The 20,269-nt window shown below is 37.2% G+C and overlaps 1 protein-coding gene across 1 annotated transcript in view; it reads left to right on the forward strand.

Moving 5' to 3' along the window:
* Positions 1 to 20,269, forward strand: part of LOC129000905 (uncharacterized) — a 74,209-nt gene that overhangs the window by 42,965 nt on the left and 10,975 nt on the right. The window contains exon 3 of the mRNA XM_054427984.1: positions 1,344 to 1,381. The gene's annotated coding sequence lies outside the window, so the exon portion shown is untranslated. The remainder of the gene's footprint in view (positions 1 to 1,343; positions 1,382 to 20,269) is intronic.

The following is a 20,269-nucleotide window of genomic DNA, read 5'->3' on the forward strand; positions in this document are numbered from 1 at the left end:
TGCAGGGTGCATCTACTGGGATAAAATAAAACTACTATAAAATAATTTATTTAGATTATTTGAATATGTTTTCGTTTAGCTATGATATACTCTAAAATTGCATCAGCTCAAAAGAAATCAAAGAAAAATACATACAGTAAGGAAGGGATTAGTCAAATACCAAGTAAGTAGGAGTAAACCTTTAGGTTTAGAGGTAACTTTTTCATTTCAACACTAAACAACATAAGCTCAAACCTTTTAATCGACTATATATATTCACACTCAAGCAGAGTAAGCGTTTAAAATCGATGAATAACCGGTAAAACTGAAACATCACAAGAAAGCTAAAATTAGGCGTAACACATTCACAACAATGGCATGAGAAGTTTATTGTTGGAAGAACCATCCATTGTTGGCAACCGTGTAGTTGTTAATCAGACGTGGGCTAACTGATTAATTATCCACTGTGTGTTTCCGCAGTAATTTCTATTTGCGTTCATAATTAGACGTTTAGTCTGAATTCCCTTCAATTAACTGAAATTTCAGACCCACGCCAACGTGAATTTCGCGGTCTGACCCACACACTGTGTAATTTGATGCAGACATTGATGCAATTATGTACTAAACCTTCGAGCGTTGAGGAAGCTATGAAAGTTAAGAGGGCAATTATTCAATTTGTAACCCAAGCTGTGTTTAGGTATATTTTTCGCCTTAATGTGTTCTGTGTAATTTTAGTCATATTTGCTAGGTCTGTGGTACAAGAGATCAAAGTGGTCTGTTAGGGGTGGGTTTTATACCACAATAGTGGTGGGGTTAGTCTTGCATAAACTAACCTAGTTTATATCCAATTTTAATTGGTTTGGTTACTTTTCAACTGTTGATGTTTGGATAAACTTTGAGAGTGACCAAGTATCAGGATGAGAATGGGTGGCCAAAGTGTTTCTCAACCCTGAGCCATCAAAAGACAACAACTGGTAAAATTAAAATACTACACAGGGTTTGGTCAGGTTTTAATGAAAATGAAATAATCCTTGGATGTTACTTTTTATGTTTGGCCTCAAACGGTTCCTTAGGGTTGTTTTGAGATGACTGTACCATGTGATTTCTAACAGGGTACGCTGGTATGGTAATGGTTTTCAATTTTAGTGTTTCATTAAATACCCGTTGAACTAATGCATTTTTGCATATACATTTTGATGGATCTTTGGATTCTTCGAATAATTTACACCAATATTTTAACCTTATTAGTTGGCACATAAAATTATTTTATCAACATGATTATACTGAAGTTCCCATTTTATAGATTTTTTTTTACAAATTCAATATATTTTTACCTAGTTACTTATGATTTGCTTCTGTTACAGGTTGTGCCGGAAGAGTCTACACCGGAAGTATAATTCAGGTTGGTATCAACCGGAAACTAGCTGCATTTCCTGTAAATGTCTGCACCCGTTACGTTTAGTTGTGCACCGATTCTCATCTTTCAACTGGTTGTCTTCGTTTTACTTACGGGATTAATTTACACACAAAGTAAAGTTTCCTAGTTGTGTTGAACAGCAATTACTTTACTATGTTAGAAGTGGGATATTTTATAAGGGCGTAAAAAATAATGAAGTTTTTAAGTCTGCAATTTTTTTTTTTTTTTGATTGGAGATTGGAAATAACAATAATCTCAACCTTACTTAGGTTTGTCTAACAAACAATAATGATGAGACGAAGATGTTATAATGTGTATCATAATTTATTTTGGACATTTCAACTTGAATTATCGGTATAAATGCACCTTCTCTGTACAAGACGTGTGTGTCTCAGCACCGAATCCCATAGTACCGAATCACTGTTATAGTATCGTAGCTGCGAACTATTTATTCGGTGTTATAGGACTATAAAGTACTGTAAAAGCGAATGAGAGCATTGACTATATAACACTAGTAGTGTTATATAGTCAATGATGAGAGGCATCAAAAGAATTATTATAAAATTACACATCACCCTATAGAGCTTTCAGCAACAATTTTGTTTCTCAAAAACATGTCTCAGACCAGAAAGCAGGTTCAAAGCGTTTACCAAAGAGATTCAGTGGTGGAGAATTTTTTTTTTTTTTTTGCACTTCGGAATTTGGTACTAATAGACCAACACCGATGCATAAAAAATTATCGTTTACAAAAATAGTCTCACCGATTAGGCTTGATAAAATGATTAAATGTCTTACGCAGTAGCTCACTTTCTTGGGGTTAAACTGAACCAAGTATTCTTTTTTACTGACTAAATATCGAAACATGGGAAACGCCACTACGAGTATCTATAGGGTCCATGTAAGGTGAAATACAAAACTAAAATCGCCTCTTATACGAAATAAGGGGCAAAATATTTTTACATTTTGTCTTTGTCTCTAACATTAACATTACAAGAAATCATCTATTTCACTTCAAATATAGCATATAATGTAACTAATTTTTTATTATATTAAACCTTTGATACTGTAGTAAAACCTAATAATTCTAACCTGTAGTACATGTTAAATGTGGTAAAACTAATCAATACATACAACATAAGATTTATGAATCCAAGCCTACATAATCTTTCGTATAAATAAAGTCCCAGTGAAAAAGGAAACCAAAATTTTCACGGAGTCTATTGGTTTGTACTTTAATCATGTCATAACTTCGACTACTTTAAAAGTGTTTTATCAAAACTATAAAGTACTGCTCCCAGTTAATGACATTAAAATCTCTTTAACAACTTCACATTCTTTCATTTTACTTATTAAACATTTCCATCGATGCTTTTTCAACGTTAAAATACTCCACGAATCCGCTAACCTCTAGTGACAGCTCGACAACTCGTGCACGCAATATCGATAACAATTAATCAGTGAGTTTCTAATTGTAGACTTAATCACATTCTACGTACCACACGCCACACGATCGAACAAATCACGAATCACTTTCCACGAGTGAATGTGAAGTTTCGAATTATCGGATTGATATCGAAGAGCGTGCAACATTACCTAGATGGGCTACATTGATACAAGATAGAGTATCGCACGATTGTAATCGATATCGATTGTTGTCAGGTGTCGGATTCCAAAGACAATCGATAACTTATCGACAACGATCTGATATGAATTGTCTGATAGTTGGGTTTGATTATTTTAGAGTTTCAAGGTCAAAAGGACAGGGGAGTGTTTAAAGTCTAGGGATGAGAAATAGATAATGTAAATATTTGTTGAAACTTGACCACTATGCATTTAGGGTATTGCTAGAATTTTGATTGAATGTTTGGAAATATTCGGATAAAATGATTTAAATACTACAAAAATAATGAGTTCAAGAACCTCATGGTGTAATACCTAAGGGGAAAAGGAAATTAGGGTTCCAATTTTTATAAAACAGGATGGTTTGTTAGGAAGGCTTTGTTATTGGGCCAAATAAAATAGAAATATCATAATAAAACTACTCTTGATTGTCCAGTCACATAATAGAGAATCACAATATTATTTTCTTTTAAAATAATGATAAATAAAATACTGAATCCAATTTTTACTCGAATGGATTTTTTTAAGTTAACAAGTAAACAGTTTAGTTTTTATTAATGTTTTTAAATATTTATTTAAAAAAAAGTGTTTAGGATATTCATTTAACTAAAGGTTCATCATGTTTACTAAAATATAAATCGTAAGTGAATATAGAAATGTGTCATTCGTATAATAAATTCAATAAATAATTAATAAAAATCAATTTATTACATGACTTCATATTAATACATCAAAACACATGCGTATTTATCTATACTATTATATAAAAATCTAATGGTGTCTGTCTGTATGCGTATTACTAATAGGTGCAAAAACTACTGAATCAACTGGGCTTAAATTTTACAAAAATATAGCTACAATACCAAGGACCATTATAGGACTATTCACATTTCGATACTGACCGTAGGCTTTGCCCCTTTGGCTTTAAAAGTTCTGAGGTGAACATTTTAAAAGTAAATATTGATCGGTCTCCATGGCTGTGATGAGAACACCAACAATGTTTGTTTACATTTGCTTTGACATTTAAATATAAACAAGAAGAACTGTTAAACTGCATATTTCACAATTTCAGACAGCTGATACAAAGAAATTAAATATAATATTTTCCATAACTATGAGGTAGGTTTATTTTAATCTAACCTTTTATCATGAATTATTTATTCTAAGACTATGTCAATGATTATAGAAAAAAAAGATTTTATAACCGTTGCTGTATCAACTCCGACTCTGCTTTGGAATTTTTAAAGCGTCTTAAGTTAATAATCTTAAGTGAAAATAATGTTATTGATATGTTTTCATGAAAATAGTATGAAAATTACAATGTATAGATGTTTTGTATGAATTTAGAGGCTAGCCTACTTTAAATAAATTTTAACTGCTTCACGTGTGTTAGATTAACTTAACATAACTTGCACATCAGCCCATCACATGGTTTTTTATATGTATATTTAGGTAAATTAAGTTATTGTGTTTTGCTAAACCCATGCTTAAATTAAACTAAAGAATATCATCAAAAACTAAATTGTACGTTGATTTTTGTTTTATAAAATCTGTTGTATATGTGTAACTATATTTAATTATCAAATGGTAGTACAAAATACTCTTATTTTATCTTAACGTAGCTTTCAGTTCACATTTACTTTATTTGATACATTTATTATTTGTGTTTTGTCACACCACTGATTAAATTAAACCAAGGAAAATATCATAAAACTAAGCAGTACACAGTGTTCTTTTGTTTCTAAAATCAATGAAATATCTGTTACTATGTTTTCTTAATGGTAAGTATGAAAATGTAAAGGCAATGGACGATGGAACTGATTAAAAGAACTGGTTTGTATATTAAGTTGTTTGTTGATATTTTTATAGAGTAGAATCAGCGATGCAATGAAACACTGTATTTGCTATTACATTTTTTAGTCCTTGATGCTTTGATAGTCATATTAGTTTTGTCTGCTGTCTTTAATGCTAAATTATTTTTTTTGAAATTTTTTATAGTACCTATATAGATATAGTTTCTTTAACATTTCTAAAGACTGAATTGATAAGGCACAGCAATATTTGTAAAGTTTATAACAGCTGACTTAGTTTTGCTAATTATTTATTGTGAGTGAAAAACTGAAGATGAAAGGATTTGTGATTTAATATAAAGAAGAGTTTAATATAAAGATATTTAAATTTAATAATTAGTATTTTTGCAACTTCAAAATTGAAATTGAAAATGTCAATAATAAATTAAAAGATGTGTAATTAAGGGAGATGAAGGTAAATCTGGTAAATCATGTAGGCTATCTCAAAGTTTTACTCGAAGATTTGGTCAGTTTTTCTCATATCAGCCTACACAAGATTTAAAATACCCTTGCCGCAGCAAACCTGCCGACTAAGCGAATTTCCATTTGTATGAATTGATTTTCAATTAAATATATTTTAATAACATTAGGTTTAACGAGTACCTAGGTTTGCTGCTACAAGGAAACTAATAAAGTGTGTTTTTTAGTAAAATATTGATAGCTTAGTACAAAATAAATAAATTTGCACAGTTTAATCAAAATATATCCATAAACAAGCAAACTACATTTAACAATAATATTCTCCATAAGAATAACATGGGAATTTTAAATTTACAATTTTTTTAATTTTCTCCGTTACTTATAACCAAACAAAAATACTTTTATATACTAAATTATTTGTTTTTTTAAGCTCTTTAAAAGGGTCTAAAGAGAAATTGGAAAATTTTGTGTTTTGAGGGTCAAAAGTGAGAAAAACCAATTTTTACCCCATAAAACCCCCCCCGTAAAGCCCCGTTCCCATGGTCCGATCATGCTGGTTCGCGAACTCATTCAAGTTTATCCCGCTTTACACATTTTAACCAAATTTCATCAAAATCGGACAAAAATTACTCAAGTTATCGCGTTCACGGACGTATATATATATATATATATTATTTTCTTGCATTTTTAGGGCTACTAATATAATAAAATTAAAACATATATAACAAAGTACCCTTTTAGTAATTATTTTATTTTTCATGACTAAATAAATAAAAATTTAATAAAATAATAACTTATTTAATTTATAATTTTATATAATCTGGAGGCGAGTTAGCGTAGCGAACGAGCTAACCTGAAGGCAAGTGAGCGCAGCGAACGAGCTCCAACCTAAAGGTGAGTGAGCGTAGCGAACGAGCTCCAACCTAAAGGTGAGTGAGCGTAGCGAACGAGCTCCGACCTAAAGGTGAGTGAGCGTAGCGAACAAACTTCAACCAGGACGTGATTGAGCCATGCGAACGAGATAATCTTGAAAATTAAGAAGTTAAGCGGGGCAAAGCCCGCGGGTTACAGCTAGTTTACTCTAAAAAATAGTTTAGAATCTGTACACGCAATTAAACAGCTTACTAGTTTGTAAAACTTATTTACAGGATATTAGTTAATAGCTATTGACAACAAAGAAAATAATTGTTAAATTAATTGGAAACTGCTATACGGGTAATTTTCATTGATAGTATAGTCCTCGAACCATAAAAACAGCTGCGTGTTTTGCGATTTCTGGCCCACGATTTAAACGTCCTGTGTCTTGAAAACCTTCAAGCATAGATAAAAGGAGTAGAAGTAGAAGTCATGAAAAATAAAATAATTACTAAAAGGGTACTTTGTTATATATGTTTTAATTTTAATATATATATATATATATATATATATACATATATAAAAATTTGAACGAATGGTGTTTTTGGCCTCTGGGGACATCAAAATGAAAAAGTAAATCGGTCCCGGGTCTAGGTCTTACCGTGCCACCTACGGTAATAGCTACTTCCCTATAGGGAAATTCGCTAATAATCAAAACCAAAATGGTGGTATCCACTACTTACCAGATTTAAAATTCATAACTTAAACGTTTCTATTAAGGCCATAAAAGTTGAATTTTGTTTCTAAAAGCGTTGGCGGATGTGTAACTATTATATACAAGAGATAAAGATTAAAATGTCTCTATTTTGTGTCCTCTTCCCGTTGCAAAGCACGGGTACAACAGCTAGTTACAAGCTAAAACACGAATATAGAATGAAGAGTAGAATGGATGGATGGTATGTACGGGGTTTTTGCTGATTAGCTTGTTTCTTTACCCAAAACCAGATATCCTATTCAATTATTAAAAACATATGGCCCCTATTTGAACCCTTGGGAAGTTACAAAATTGACCCAGAAGTTCACAGAAAAAAATAATAACCTAACTAATATAAGTAATACAGTTTAAACATTTATTACAATTAATCATTGCAACGAATTCAACCGTGTATAACTACCGGTCAACTATTTTACCAAATCAGTATACGTGAATGATTATATCGATTGTTGGTATCGCTACAACAACCGAATGAGATGACCACACATGACCACCCACACACGAGCTTTGCCAGATTGAAGGTCAAATCTCTGTAATTTTCGGTCAAAGGTCACCAAGGTCACTAATGTCTTATTTTTCCTTGATCCTCCTCTAATATCTTCATAAAACCTGATGCGGGTGGAGACCACGTTTTGGGTGGATTTATGAGGAAATTAACTTTTATTTCGTGGTCAGTGAGAGTGGGTAAACAAAAATTCAACAAAGGAAAAAAGAAATTCCGCAGTTCTATTGATTTCATTTGTGTTTATCAGTATCATAAATATTGTAAACCCTTTTTTGTATAAATATTGAAACAATGTTATAATACTTATCTATAAAAATGTTGTCAATGTTTATCATATGCAATATAATACATTAAACAAATTTCATTTTAAATTAAAACTAACAGATCATATTAATAAAATCAACGTCAAAAGACCATTTCTGAATATAGTTTCCAATCAGTATATACCTAATTGATTGTTCCTTATTACAATACACTATTTTGGTAAACGCAGTGTTAAACAAGGGAGCCCGTGCAAAGTTTTCGTATTTTAATGGAGTTAAAATAGTATATTACGTTACTAGTCCTGAAAATAAGTGTTTACCGGACGAGTGTGGTCGTTCCCGTGCGTGACGAAGTCGAGTACGGGATTACCATACGAGTCCGGTACACACATTTTGGACGAGTTACGTACGATAGTTTACGCCATACTACTTAATTCGTACAAATCCTTATATATTTCCACCAACTAAAAAACTAAACATCACTAGTCATAACCTCTAAGAGAGGTTATGTTTTTGTTTATAACCAAATCATTGCCACGCAAATACAGTATAATCAGCTGATTGGTGTCCGGCAAAACTCATTGCAGAACAGTATTACGCAATGAAACCCCATTTGAATAAGCTGGCGGCAAACAGCTGTTTTCTGGACTAAATCCTTGCGTGGGAAGTTCGTCAAAATAATGTAGTGGGGCGTAAAATTGTTTTCGATGCGCCCTTTTACTTTTCAAAGCTCATATTTCTTTTAAAAGGTTTTTAGGTGAATAAAACTATTAATTTACAATAAATTTAGGGGACCTCAATTAAGTTTCAATTATCACTTCAAGTAGTCTAGGCAATTTGAATTTATTTTCATGGCCTGTTTCGTCACTATCTGATGTATAGAGCAATTAATTTATTCTTATTGTTTACAATAAAAAAAATATTAAACTAAATTCTACTATAAATTGTTCACAATTAATCTATATTTTTAGTTTTAAATACTTAAGATATTACAACCATAACCACCATCTCAGCCAAGAACATGTGAAGTGATTTAATTATAACCGAGGAGACAAAAGTAAATAGTTTTATTTGTAAGATACATCAGTTTAATAATATATGAATATTGTTAATTTTATTTAATTTTGCATGCCTATTATTATTGTTAAATGTGAGCCTAACTTTAGCTAGGTTAATTTTATAAATTACTGATATTAAAATAACATATATTCTACCATAGTTTCTTAAAACGTGGACGGCGCCTTCAAGACAGTGCTACGCAATGCTCAGCACAGCACAGTTGTGAGTTTGCGTAAAACAGATTGCAGGCACCTTGTAAGTCCGCATAAATCTTGGATGGGAGAAAATTTCTCGTTAAAATTATTAAATTTTATAAAGTTTACTGGAAATGTTCATAAATTATGATAACATTGTAACTTTTTGAATTGAATTTCCAAACTTAAACATTACCAATATAACTTTTATAACTCATGAATTGATGTCCGTATATCCAATAACCACGTTTAAAATTTGTCTACTTCCACTATTTTTTTTATTTTATGATTATTTTATGAATTTTTACTTCAGATGCTCAACTAATCGTCTTTTTTCTATAAATACAGCTTTTCAATAATTATTATATTTAATAAGGGAGTTTTCTCACTTAATAATATGACCGTCACAGCAAACCTCTAAGCGAATTTCCATTAGACTAATTAGATTTTGACAAAAACTGTCCTTAAAATTGCAGATTTATTCCCTATTTAAATAACATAAGATTTTACGAGTACTCAGACCCACATTACTGCTAATGGGAGGGGAGTTCGAAATACATTCTGTATTAGCGAATAATTAGGGTCTCTGAATCTACTGCAGAAAAAAACAGTTACACACACTTACCATTGATTATACAGGCAAATCTGAATCATACTTTTAGCGAATTTCCCATACAAGGAATAAGTTATTACCTTTAGTACTCATGGTAAGACCTGGGCCCGGGACCTATTTACTTTTTCGTTTTGAGGTCCCAAGAGACCAAAAACACAATCCGTTCAAATGCGTATATATGTGTGTCCGTTAGCACGATAATTTGAGCAAAAATCATCCGATTTTGATGAAATTTGGTATTTGGAGCTCGCGAACCAGCATGATCGGACAATGGGTACGGGGGGATTTATGGGGTAATAGTTTGTTTTTCCTATTTTTGACCTAAACAACTTTAAACTTAAAACAAAAACAGTTCAAAATAAAAACGTATTTTAAATTTATCTACATTTTCCTTGCTTTTAGTAGATGGATACGGTGAGATTATTGGGAAAACAAATTTTAGTACCTTCAATGCAGCGATACGGAACGCAGTACGTCACTGTGGTAAAAACTGCATGCAGTAGCTGAAGGAACTGATATAAATTGTTATTGAGTTTAGCTACTCTTAAGGTGAAGGTAAACTTTTTAAAACACATTTAATGAATAAAAATATATTTCATAATATCTTTAATAAATTGAAAATTTATACACTTATTACGTTTTAAAACAATTATAAAATATAAAGCAAAAAAATAATTCTTTAATATGATTTTGTTAGAAGAAAGGTTTCATGCTAACACAATTATTCTTGTACCGATAATATGGTCTATTGGTACTTTATAAAGTAGACAGTGCAAACATTGGTGCTTATTTTGTCTTTTAAAAAAGATCGGGGTAATTTCATATTTATTTTTTATCTATTTTTTAAATATTGTATTAACCTACAAAATTTATATAACTCCAGAATTTAAAAATTGTTTAAGAACTCTTTATTAAATTGAAAATAGTCATATTATTAATATAAAATACACATATTTTAAATAATAATAATATATTACTTACTTACTTTCCGTGTCCGGATATCAGACTTTACCGAATATTAGCTACCGATAATATATTGTTAACACTCTTTGTACCTAGTTCACTCCAGCTTCCATAGAAAACATTTCAGATAGTTTCCTAGTTTCCTCTTCTACGTTGACTTGCTAGAAATCATAGTAGTTCTAGACCCGGGACCGAGCTGTTTTTTCATTTTGAGGTCACTACAGACCGAAAATGCCATCAGTTCAAATGCATACATCCATAATCTATATGTAACCTATTATGTTGAACCTTTTTCTAATATTTCTACTGATTGATGCACATTTTGACACTTAAACAAACCATGGGGTGATGGTTAAAGTCATAAGTGTCAAAATGTGCATTAGTCAGTAAAACTATTTAAAAGAGTTTTTTTAACTATGGTTTTTATTTCTATAAATATCAATTGCAGTAGCTATAAAAGTCAACTTTACCCAATATTGTATATATATATCTATTTGTTAGACAATAACTGTAGTTAAAATCATCCGATTTCAATAAAATTTTGTTCAAACGTGTAAACCTACGTTGAACGAGTTCTCGAACCAACATGATCTATGGACTATGGAAACTGGATTTTGTGGGAATTTTTATTTAATAAAAATTGGGTTTTATTATTTTTTACACTAAAAAAATAAAATATTGCAGCTCATATCCAAACATTTCGTAGAGCTTAAAAAGAATAATTTAGTATACTGAAGCGTTTTTTGTAAAATTGTTGTTGAAGATAAAGTGTCCAAAAACAATAAATTTAAAATTCCAATACTTTTCTTATGTAGAAATTAGTAACCTGTTAGAGTTTTCTTGTTTGATGATACATTTTGGTCAAATCTGACAAATTTATTTATTTAATACTAAGCTATGAAAAAAATTAATGAAGTAGCAACCCTATGAATCATTAAACCACATTTTATTTTAACAGGGAATAAATCTAGCATTTTTGGGAATTTTTTAATGAAAAATCTAATTAGGCAATTTGAAATCTGCTTAGTCAGCAGGTTCGCTGCAACGGGGGTGTTTTAAAAGCTGGCAAATTCTAGCTATTTACGTAAATCGTGCGGTAAACGTTCTGCACCCGTTGAACAGAAGACGGAACGTTGCAATGAACCAACATTTAGTCGAGTAACAAGACTTTAAATAGAAAAGCGTACATTCATTCGTACATTCATTCAAGCGTACATTCAACATAACCAACTTGTTCTTGAATTAGTTAAGCTCTCCCGTTTTGCATTTAACAATTTAAATGATTGATTAAATATATAAAACATAAAACACAGTGGATTGAGATGATTGGGAAGTAGTTGGAGCTATCTAGCGGTGAAGAAGCGAACTGTTACGAACACTACTAAAGCTACATCTAGCGGTGATTTGGTGAACTGTTGTGGAGATTCGTAACAGTTTGCCTCTTCACCGCTAGATAGCTCTAACTACTTAACTCATCGATCCACTGTGTTTTATTTAATTAATAAATAATTTAAATTGTTTAGTGAAAAACAGGCAAACTTAACTTATAAAAAAACCCACTGTTTATTCAAATTCATGTAGGATTTTTGATTTAAAGTGGTGTTAGTCGACAAAGAAGCCAATGTGTCCGTTGAGTCTCGCACTGAGAGTCAGGTAGCCAAATCATGACAACCCCAAACCCTCTCATTATTTGCACCAACAATTCACATGTCTCAATAAAACATTGTTTAAAAAGTCGAGAGTCGATTCCTTTAGTTGGATTCGATGATTGGCTTATAATCTTACTAATATTATAATTGTGTAAGTTTGAGTGTTTGTTTGTTTAAAGTTCAATCACGCTTTACCTACTGGACAGATTAGGCTGAAATTTGGCATGATGATAGCTCACATTCCCAATTAACATAATAGGCATATTCTTATCTCAAACATCCTTTCGGGCTCCGCCCCAGTGGCTCTGTGGTTCCCCATGTTAACCTTATGTGTATTCATATTTAAAGGGAATAAAAGAATTGAGTCAGCTGTTTCAACTTAAAAATTTGGTTCTATGGTATACAAAAAGCATTAAAAGTTATAAGATTTACCAACAGGGTGCACTAATATTACTTTTAGCGAATTTCCCTATAGGGAAGTAGCTATTACCGTAGGTCTCATGGTAAGGCCCGGGACCGATTTACTTTTTCATTTTAATGTCCCCAGAGGCCAAAAACACCATTCGTTCAAATTTATATATATATATATATATATATATATATATATATATATATATATATATATATGTGTGTCCGTGAACACGATAACTTGAGTAATTTTTATCCGATTTTGATGAAATTTGGTTGGAAGGTGGGATAAACTTGAATGAGTTCGCGATCCAGCATGATCGGACCATGGGAACAGGGTTTTATGGGGTAAAAATTGGTTTTTCTCACTTCTTACCCTCAAAACACAAAATTTCCCAATTTTTCTCTAAACCTTCTTAAAGAGCTTAAAAAAAACAAACAATTCAGTATATCAAAGTGTTTTTGTACGGTTATTGGTTACGGAGAAAACTAAAAAAATGGTAAATTTAAAATTCTCATGTTATTCTTACGGAGAATATTGTAAAATGTTGTAGTTTGCTTGTTTATGGATATATTTTGATCAAACTTGGCGAATTTATTTATTTTATAGTAAGCTATCAATATTTTACTAAAAACACACTACTTTATTAGTTTCCTTGTAGCAGCAAACCTAGGTACTCGTTAAACCTAATGTTATTTAAATAGATCAATTGAAAACCAATTCGGCCAAATGGAAATTCGCTTAGACGGCAGGTTTGCTGCGGCGGGGGTATTTTTGCACTTATGGAAACAGCTAATTTTAACTAAGCAAAAAAAAAACTATGATAAGCAATGAGAACTGTCAAAGTAGGATTGTTTGCAGTTACTTTTATGTTTTTAATTTCATGAATCATTTGTGATATTTCACGAATCCTTAATAATTTATTTTTCTCTATTGTTTAGGTGAAGTGGTAGAATATTATGGCTATGGTAGATGTGTACTATAGTATACCGTAAATTTAAAGAAGCAAATTTTATCAAATCGTGTCCACCCCCATTGCAAACGCTGTGACCGTGTTTTCGGTGGAGTGTTCGGAATATCTCAATCGGTGCCCAAAATAGTTCAGCCTGCACGGGTTTCCGAACTTCCAGGGGTCAAGCGAGGTCTTTACCTAAACACGGTCGCAATGGTTTTTGATTTTGTAGGAGAAGGCTCAGAACTCTGTCCAGACTCGAAACACCAAGGTTTATTCTGTGAGGCTCATCATCACCAACTCCTAACTTCTGACGGTTTAAAACGATTTAAACTGAGGGACAACGTAGAGGAATCGGACCCCGAACGATAACGGCGAATGACGGCAAAGTCGGTCAAGTGACCCGGGGTGTCAGGGGAGCGACCCTGGTTCCCAAACGATGAAAGTCGATCACTTGTTAAAACATATAATAAAATCCACTACTTAAAAATAACACCATTCGTTCAAATTTATATATATATATATATATATATATGTGTGTGTAATATGGTGAGATTTGAGGAGCTGGCCCGGGGTGTCAAGGTAGCGACCCTGGTTCCAAAACAAAGAAAGTCGGTCAAATGACGCAGGGTGTCAGGGGAGCGGCCCTGGTTCCCAAACGATGAAAGTCGATCAAGTAGCCCGGGGTGTCAGGGTAGCGACCCTGGTTCCCAAACAACGAAAGTCGATCAAATGACGCGGGGTGTCAGGGGAGCGACCCTGGTTCCCAAAACGATTAAACGGCGAGCTAGCGTCGAGGGATCGTGCCTCGATCGCTAGTAACGAAGAACGGCGAATAAAGTCGGTCAAGTGACCCGGGATGTCAGGGTAGCGGCCCTGGTTCCCAAAACGATGAAACGGCGAGCTAGTGTCGAGGGATCGTGCCTCGATCGCTAGTAACGAAGGACGGCGAATAAAGTCGGTCAAATGACCCGGGGTGTCAGGGTATCGGCCCTGGTTCCCAAAACGATGAAAGTCGATCAAGTGGCCCGGGGTGTTAGGGTAGCGACCCTGGTTCCCAAACAACGAAAGTCGGTCAAATGGCCCGGGGTGTCAGGGTAGCGACCCTGGTTCCCAAAACGATGAAACGGCGGGCTAGCGTCGAGGGATCGTGCCTCGATCGCTAGTAACAAAGAACGGCGAATACGGTCGGTCAAGTGACCCGGGGTGTCAGGGTATCGGCCCTGGTTCCCAAAACGACGAAACGGCGAGCTAACGTCGAGGGATCGTGCCTCGATCGCTATTAACAAAGAACGGCGAATACGGTCGGTCAAGTGACCCGGGGTGTCAGGGTAACGGCCCTGGTTCCCAAAACGATGAAACGACGAATAACGTATACGGTTGGTCAAGTGACCCGGGGTGGCAGGGTAACGGCCCTGGTTCCCAAAACTATGAAAGTCGATCAAGTAACTCGGGGTGTCAGGGTAGCGACCCTGGTTCCCAAAACTACGAGACGGCGAGCTAGCGTCGAGGGATCGTGCCTCGATCGCTAATAACGAAGAACGGTGAATACGGTCGGTCAAGTGATCCGGGGTGTCAGAGTATCGACCCTGGTTCCCAAACGATTAAAACTGACTAAGCGACACTGGGTGTCGGGGGAGCGACCCTGGTTCCCAATACGATTAAAACTGACTAAGCGACACTGGGTGTCGGGGGAGCGACCCTGGTTCCCAATACGATTAAAACTGACTAAGCGACACTGGGTGTCAGGGGAGCGACCCTGGTTCCCAATACGATTAAAACTGACTAAGCGACACTGGGTGTCAGGGGAGCGACCCTGGTTCCCAATACGATTAAAACTGACTAAGCGACACTGGGTGTCAGGGGAGCGACCCTGGTTCCCAATACGATTAAAACTGACTAAGCGACACTGGGTGTCAGGGGAGCGACCCTGGTTCCCAATACGATTAAAGCTTAAAGGGCTGACCTCTATTGATAGTGGCTCTATGACTAGCTACAAATAAAATCGATGAAGTGACTCTGGGTGTCAGAGGAGCGACCCTGGTTCCCAGAGCCGCTTAAAACGGCAAATAACCTCTATGCCAAACTAAAATGTAAACAAAAGTATATTCTTCTTTTAATTAACGAAACGAAATAACCCTTAAGCAACGATAGAATGTATGTTACGCTATCGAACATAAGAGCGGTAGAGTGTAGCTACAGTGTTACTAAGGTGTAACCAAAGGTATACTGCACTCACCGGGGAGGATGTGTCCGACTGGGCTGGTGGTTGGTACGAGACTGACCAACTGAGCTCTCCGTTGCCGCTCGCTCTTGCCTTCCCCCACCCCGCTCGTGGGCCGTGGCCCGACACTAGCGCCTGGCGCGGCAGCGGCCGTTCCGAGAATCTTCCGAATTGAGGAGGGGTCAACGTTTGCTCAGCCCAGTACTTTTCCACTCCGCTCATTACTACTTTCATTATCCAAAACAAATAAAACGATCTTCTCTCCTTGTTTAATATGCATTTATTTCGTATAAGGTCAAAAATTTTTAGGTGTCAATTTTTGACCGTTACACACTCCTCGGTTTTCGTAAAAAAAAACCAGTAAAAAAAACCGCATACTTGCTGTGATTCAACAGAAATCTTTTCTTCTTACGAAAGTTCCCTCTCCATGGGCAAACGTAACCTTTTATAATTTCCATTTTTTTTTTGTATTTTCTATTTTATTATTTTTTTTGTCCCTTTTTTTGTGATATAGGTTGGCTCTCAAAGCCTTTCAGGGATATCTTTCCCAAGCATTGAACCCGTCTTCTTTGGTTCACAAAATAAATTCTCTTCGATAACAGTTAAAATAAATAACAACCCCCTGGGGTATAAAATAAAACAAAACTTTCTTCTTCGACCGAGTGCCTCTAGTCCGTCTTGGTGATCAGCCAAACGGCTTTTATCAGTTATTAGTCCCTGCGAACAAAGGGCTTGAGGTCCTTTGCATGTACTGACCCCGCCGGCCTCCCTTTGACATCCACCAGAGAGTAAATGTTTGCTCCTGACATGCCGATAATCCGGAACGGGCCATCGAATTTAGGGGCTAGCTTCGCCGCAAAATGATCTTTGGCCGAGGAGAGATGATGTTGACGCTTCAAGACCCAGTCTCCGACCTTAAAAATTGCCTCCCTCCTGCGCAGGTTGTAGTATTTCGATTGTTTGTCATATGCCTTCTTCAAATTCCTACGACACTGATCCATGATTTGTCGTTGTCTCGTCATCCTCGCATCTTGGATGGCCTGTGTGCTGGACTCCTCGTCTCGTTCGGTCGAAACTCGTACCGGTCCGTGGAGAGCCTTCGGAAGTCGCAGTTCCCGTCCAAAATTTAAGATCGCTGGGGTGAAACCAGTCGAATCGTGCTCTGCGGTATTTATGCTATATCTGAAATCCGACAAGTATTGGTCCCAGTTCCGCTGATCAGTCCCAACGTACTGGCCTATCATCGTCTTCAAAACTCGGTTCGTACGCTCCACTGGGTTAGCCTGAGGACTGTATGGGGGAGTGAAAACCTGCCTTATGTCCCAGTCTGACAACAGTCTTTGCCACATCTTGCCGGAAAACTGCGTTCCGTTGTCTGTTATTACTGATTCAGGGGAGCCGTAACGCAGTAGGATCAATTCCCGAAATCGTTCGGTCACTTGTTTGGCTGTGGCAGACTTTAAAGGAGCCAGTTCCACCCACTTGGTATAGGTGTCTTGAGCTACGAGAAGGAAACGGTTTCCTGCCTTGGATCGGGGAAGTGGTCCGATCAAATCGGCCGTAACCATATACCATGGTCCTTTCGGCTCCCGAAAATACATCTTTCCTACTGCCTGGCGCTGCTCCACTTTGTGAGCCTGGCATGTCGGACAGCTCTGGACATACTTTTTGACAAACATCCCGAGTCCAGGAAAGTAATACCTCTCTTTCAGGCGAGCGATAGTTTTCCGGATTCCCAAGTGTCCAGCGGTAGTGGCGTCATGAATTTCTTGGAGTACGTCTCGTCTCAGCCGTGGAGGGACGCACATTTTCCAATGGGTGGCGGGATCGGTGCATTTTCCTTTGCCAACAATTCTCTTGAAGAGTTTTCCTCCGTCAATTCGATATTCGGGAAACTTGTCCGGGTTTCGCTCTACCCTCCTACACACTCGTTCGTGCCAATTCGATTTCGTAACTCCGGGCTCATCTTCGGTTATCGGTTCACTGACTTCACCAACACTTTCTATGGGTACGGCTACGTCACCGCTGTCCGTTTCCATGGACTCGCTCTGAGGCACCGGGTGTCTTGAGAGTGCGTCTGCCACTTTATTCAAAATCCCCTTGCGGTACTTAATGTCGAATTTGTGCTGCTGGAGTTCCAATACCCATCTCGCCAGCCTTCCCGAGGGGTTCTCCAGAGACATCAACCATCTCAGAGCCTGGTGATCTGTGATCACGACGAATCGGTATCCTTCAAGGTACGGTCTGAATTTGCGGACCGCCCAAACTAACGCTAAGCATTCCTTTTCGGTAACGGTAAAGCGCTTCTCTCCGTCTGACAGTAGCCTGCTTGCATATGAAATTACTGTTTCCTTGCCGTCAATAGATTGCGTGAGGGCGGCACCCAAACCCTCGTTTGATGCATCAACCTGGACAGTGAATGACTTGTCGAACTCCGGACACGCCAATGCTGGAGTCTCGGTGAGTTTATCCTTTAAAGCCGTGAACGCTGTTTCTTGTGCTCCTCCCCAGCTCCACCTTGTATTCTTCCGCAATAACTGTGTTAAAGGGGCTGTGGTTCGAGCAAAGTCTTTCACAAATCTCCGGTACCAGGAGGCTAAGCCCAAGAAACTTCTCAAGCCACGAACATTTGTTGGCCTCGGAAACTCCTTTACCGCACGAACTTTATCGGGGTCTGTCATGATCCCCTCCCCGTTAACTACATGTCCTAGGTACTTTAATTCCCGTTTGCAGAAATGACACTTATCTTTGTTTAGCTTCAGATTAGCTCTCCGCAATCTACCGAATACTTCCTCCAGGAGCTCCAAATGTTCTTCAAAAGTCTTGCTGACTACGATGAGGTCGTCCAAGTATGCAAAGACCTTTGGTTCGAGCTCGGGCCCAATGACTCGATCTACTAGTCTTTGGAAAGTGGCTCCTGCGGAGTGGAGGCCAAAGGGCATCACCTTGAATTGAAAGAGTCCCTTTCCAGGAACCGTAAAGGCCGTAATAGGTCGACTAACGTAGGAGAGAGGTACCTGCCAATAGCCTGCTTGCAGGTCCAATGTCGTTATGTATTTAGCCTCTCGCAGTTTGTCCAATATGGAATCTATCCTCGGCAAGGGGTATGCGTCGGCTTCGGACGCTTCGTTGATTTTTCTAAAATCTATACAAAATCTTAGCCCGCCAGAGGCTTTCTTTACGAGCACTATAGGGGAACTATACGGAGACGAGGAACGTTCAATAATCCCATCTTCAAGCATGCGATCGACTTCGTCGTTTACGAGTTGTTGCATCGCTGGATTCCTCGGATAACTTCTTTGTTTTATGGGTTCCTTATGCTTGAGCTTGATCTTGTGTTCAATTAGCTGGGTCTTGCCACTTACACTATCAAACTTTCTCAGCTGGACCTCCAGAAAGTCCTTGAGCCGTGCGTTCTGATCTGCGGTCAATTCAACTATGGCCAATTGCCGGTTCCGATTTGCATACATGTCTTTTGGTCCATTATATAGCGGCGTTCGATACGTTATTAGGTTCAAAGGCCCGATAACATCCATTCCGATCACTAAAGGGGCAGTAAGAGTGGGCAAGTGTCGGGCTCGGATCCTTATTTGGTTTCCGTTTATACTACACTCCACATCGAATACTGTGTCTACGTTAGCGACTACTCCATTTGCCATCCTGATTTCTATGGCCGAGCCTTGGCCCTCAATACCTACTTGTTTCAAGTGGTCGGCCACTTCCGAATTAATGATCGTTATCATTGCCCCTGTGTCGAGCAGACCAATGAAACATTTACCTTCAATTGTTATTAAAACGTGTGGTCTTGGATCCGAGGTATTGTGATCTTCAAATTTGAAATACCCAATCCCACTGGCTTTGACGTTCTTCACTTTCCCTGGGGGTAACTCGTATTCTGGGCTTCCGGACCCTGAGCCCCCTGTCTTGACAGAGTCCGTTGTGCGTTTCCCTGGTTCCTGCAGCAATCGGTAGTCCTAATCCCCGGTCGTCTACAGTAGTAACACTTCAACAGTCTCGGTCTCGTACAGTCCCTGGCGAAATGTCCCGTGGCGTCACAGTTCCAACAAACTATCGGTGCTCTTATTCTGTGATTCGTATCCTCTGTGGCCCGGGGTCTATCGTTTGTGTTACGTTCAGGGTTGTCTTTCATCCAGGACACTCTCGGTCGTTCTACATTGCGTTCATAAGTTCGATGGGACCCGTTGCCCTGTTGTGAGCTTCCGGGCTTTAAGGTGCCTTCTCCGTTCATCCAAGTGAACTTTGGGCGTCCTTCGGAGCGTTCGTAGGTCTGATGGCCCCACTTGTCGTTTAGGGTACCGCCGGCTTGTACGGCTGCTTCCTTGGACGATACACTTTTGCCATCAATGGCACTTAGGACCGCGGCCTCGTGTCGATAATCCTTGTTCCGCTTATACTTGTACGCCGTCTCGGGTACTAGTGAACGGGAAGCATCCGGTGGTGGCTGGTAACTTCTGGAGTCTTGGACGAGCGTTTCGTACTCGTTCGCCAGCCGCTGAAGTCC

Source organism: Macrosteles quadrilineatus, unplaced genomic scaffold, assembly GCF_028750875.1.
Source record: "Macrosteles quadrilineatus isolate MER2022 unplaced genomic scaffold, UCM_ALF_1.0 Scaffold_8__2_contigs__length_117827958, whole genome shotgun sequence".
Taxonomy (NCBI): Eukaryota; Metazoa; Arthropoda; class Insecta; order Hemiptera; family Cicadellidae; genus Macrosteles; species Macrosteles quadrilineatus.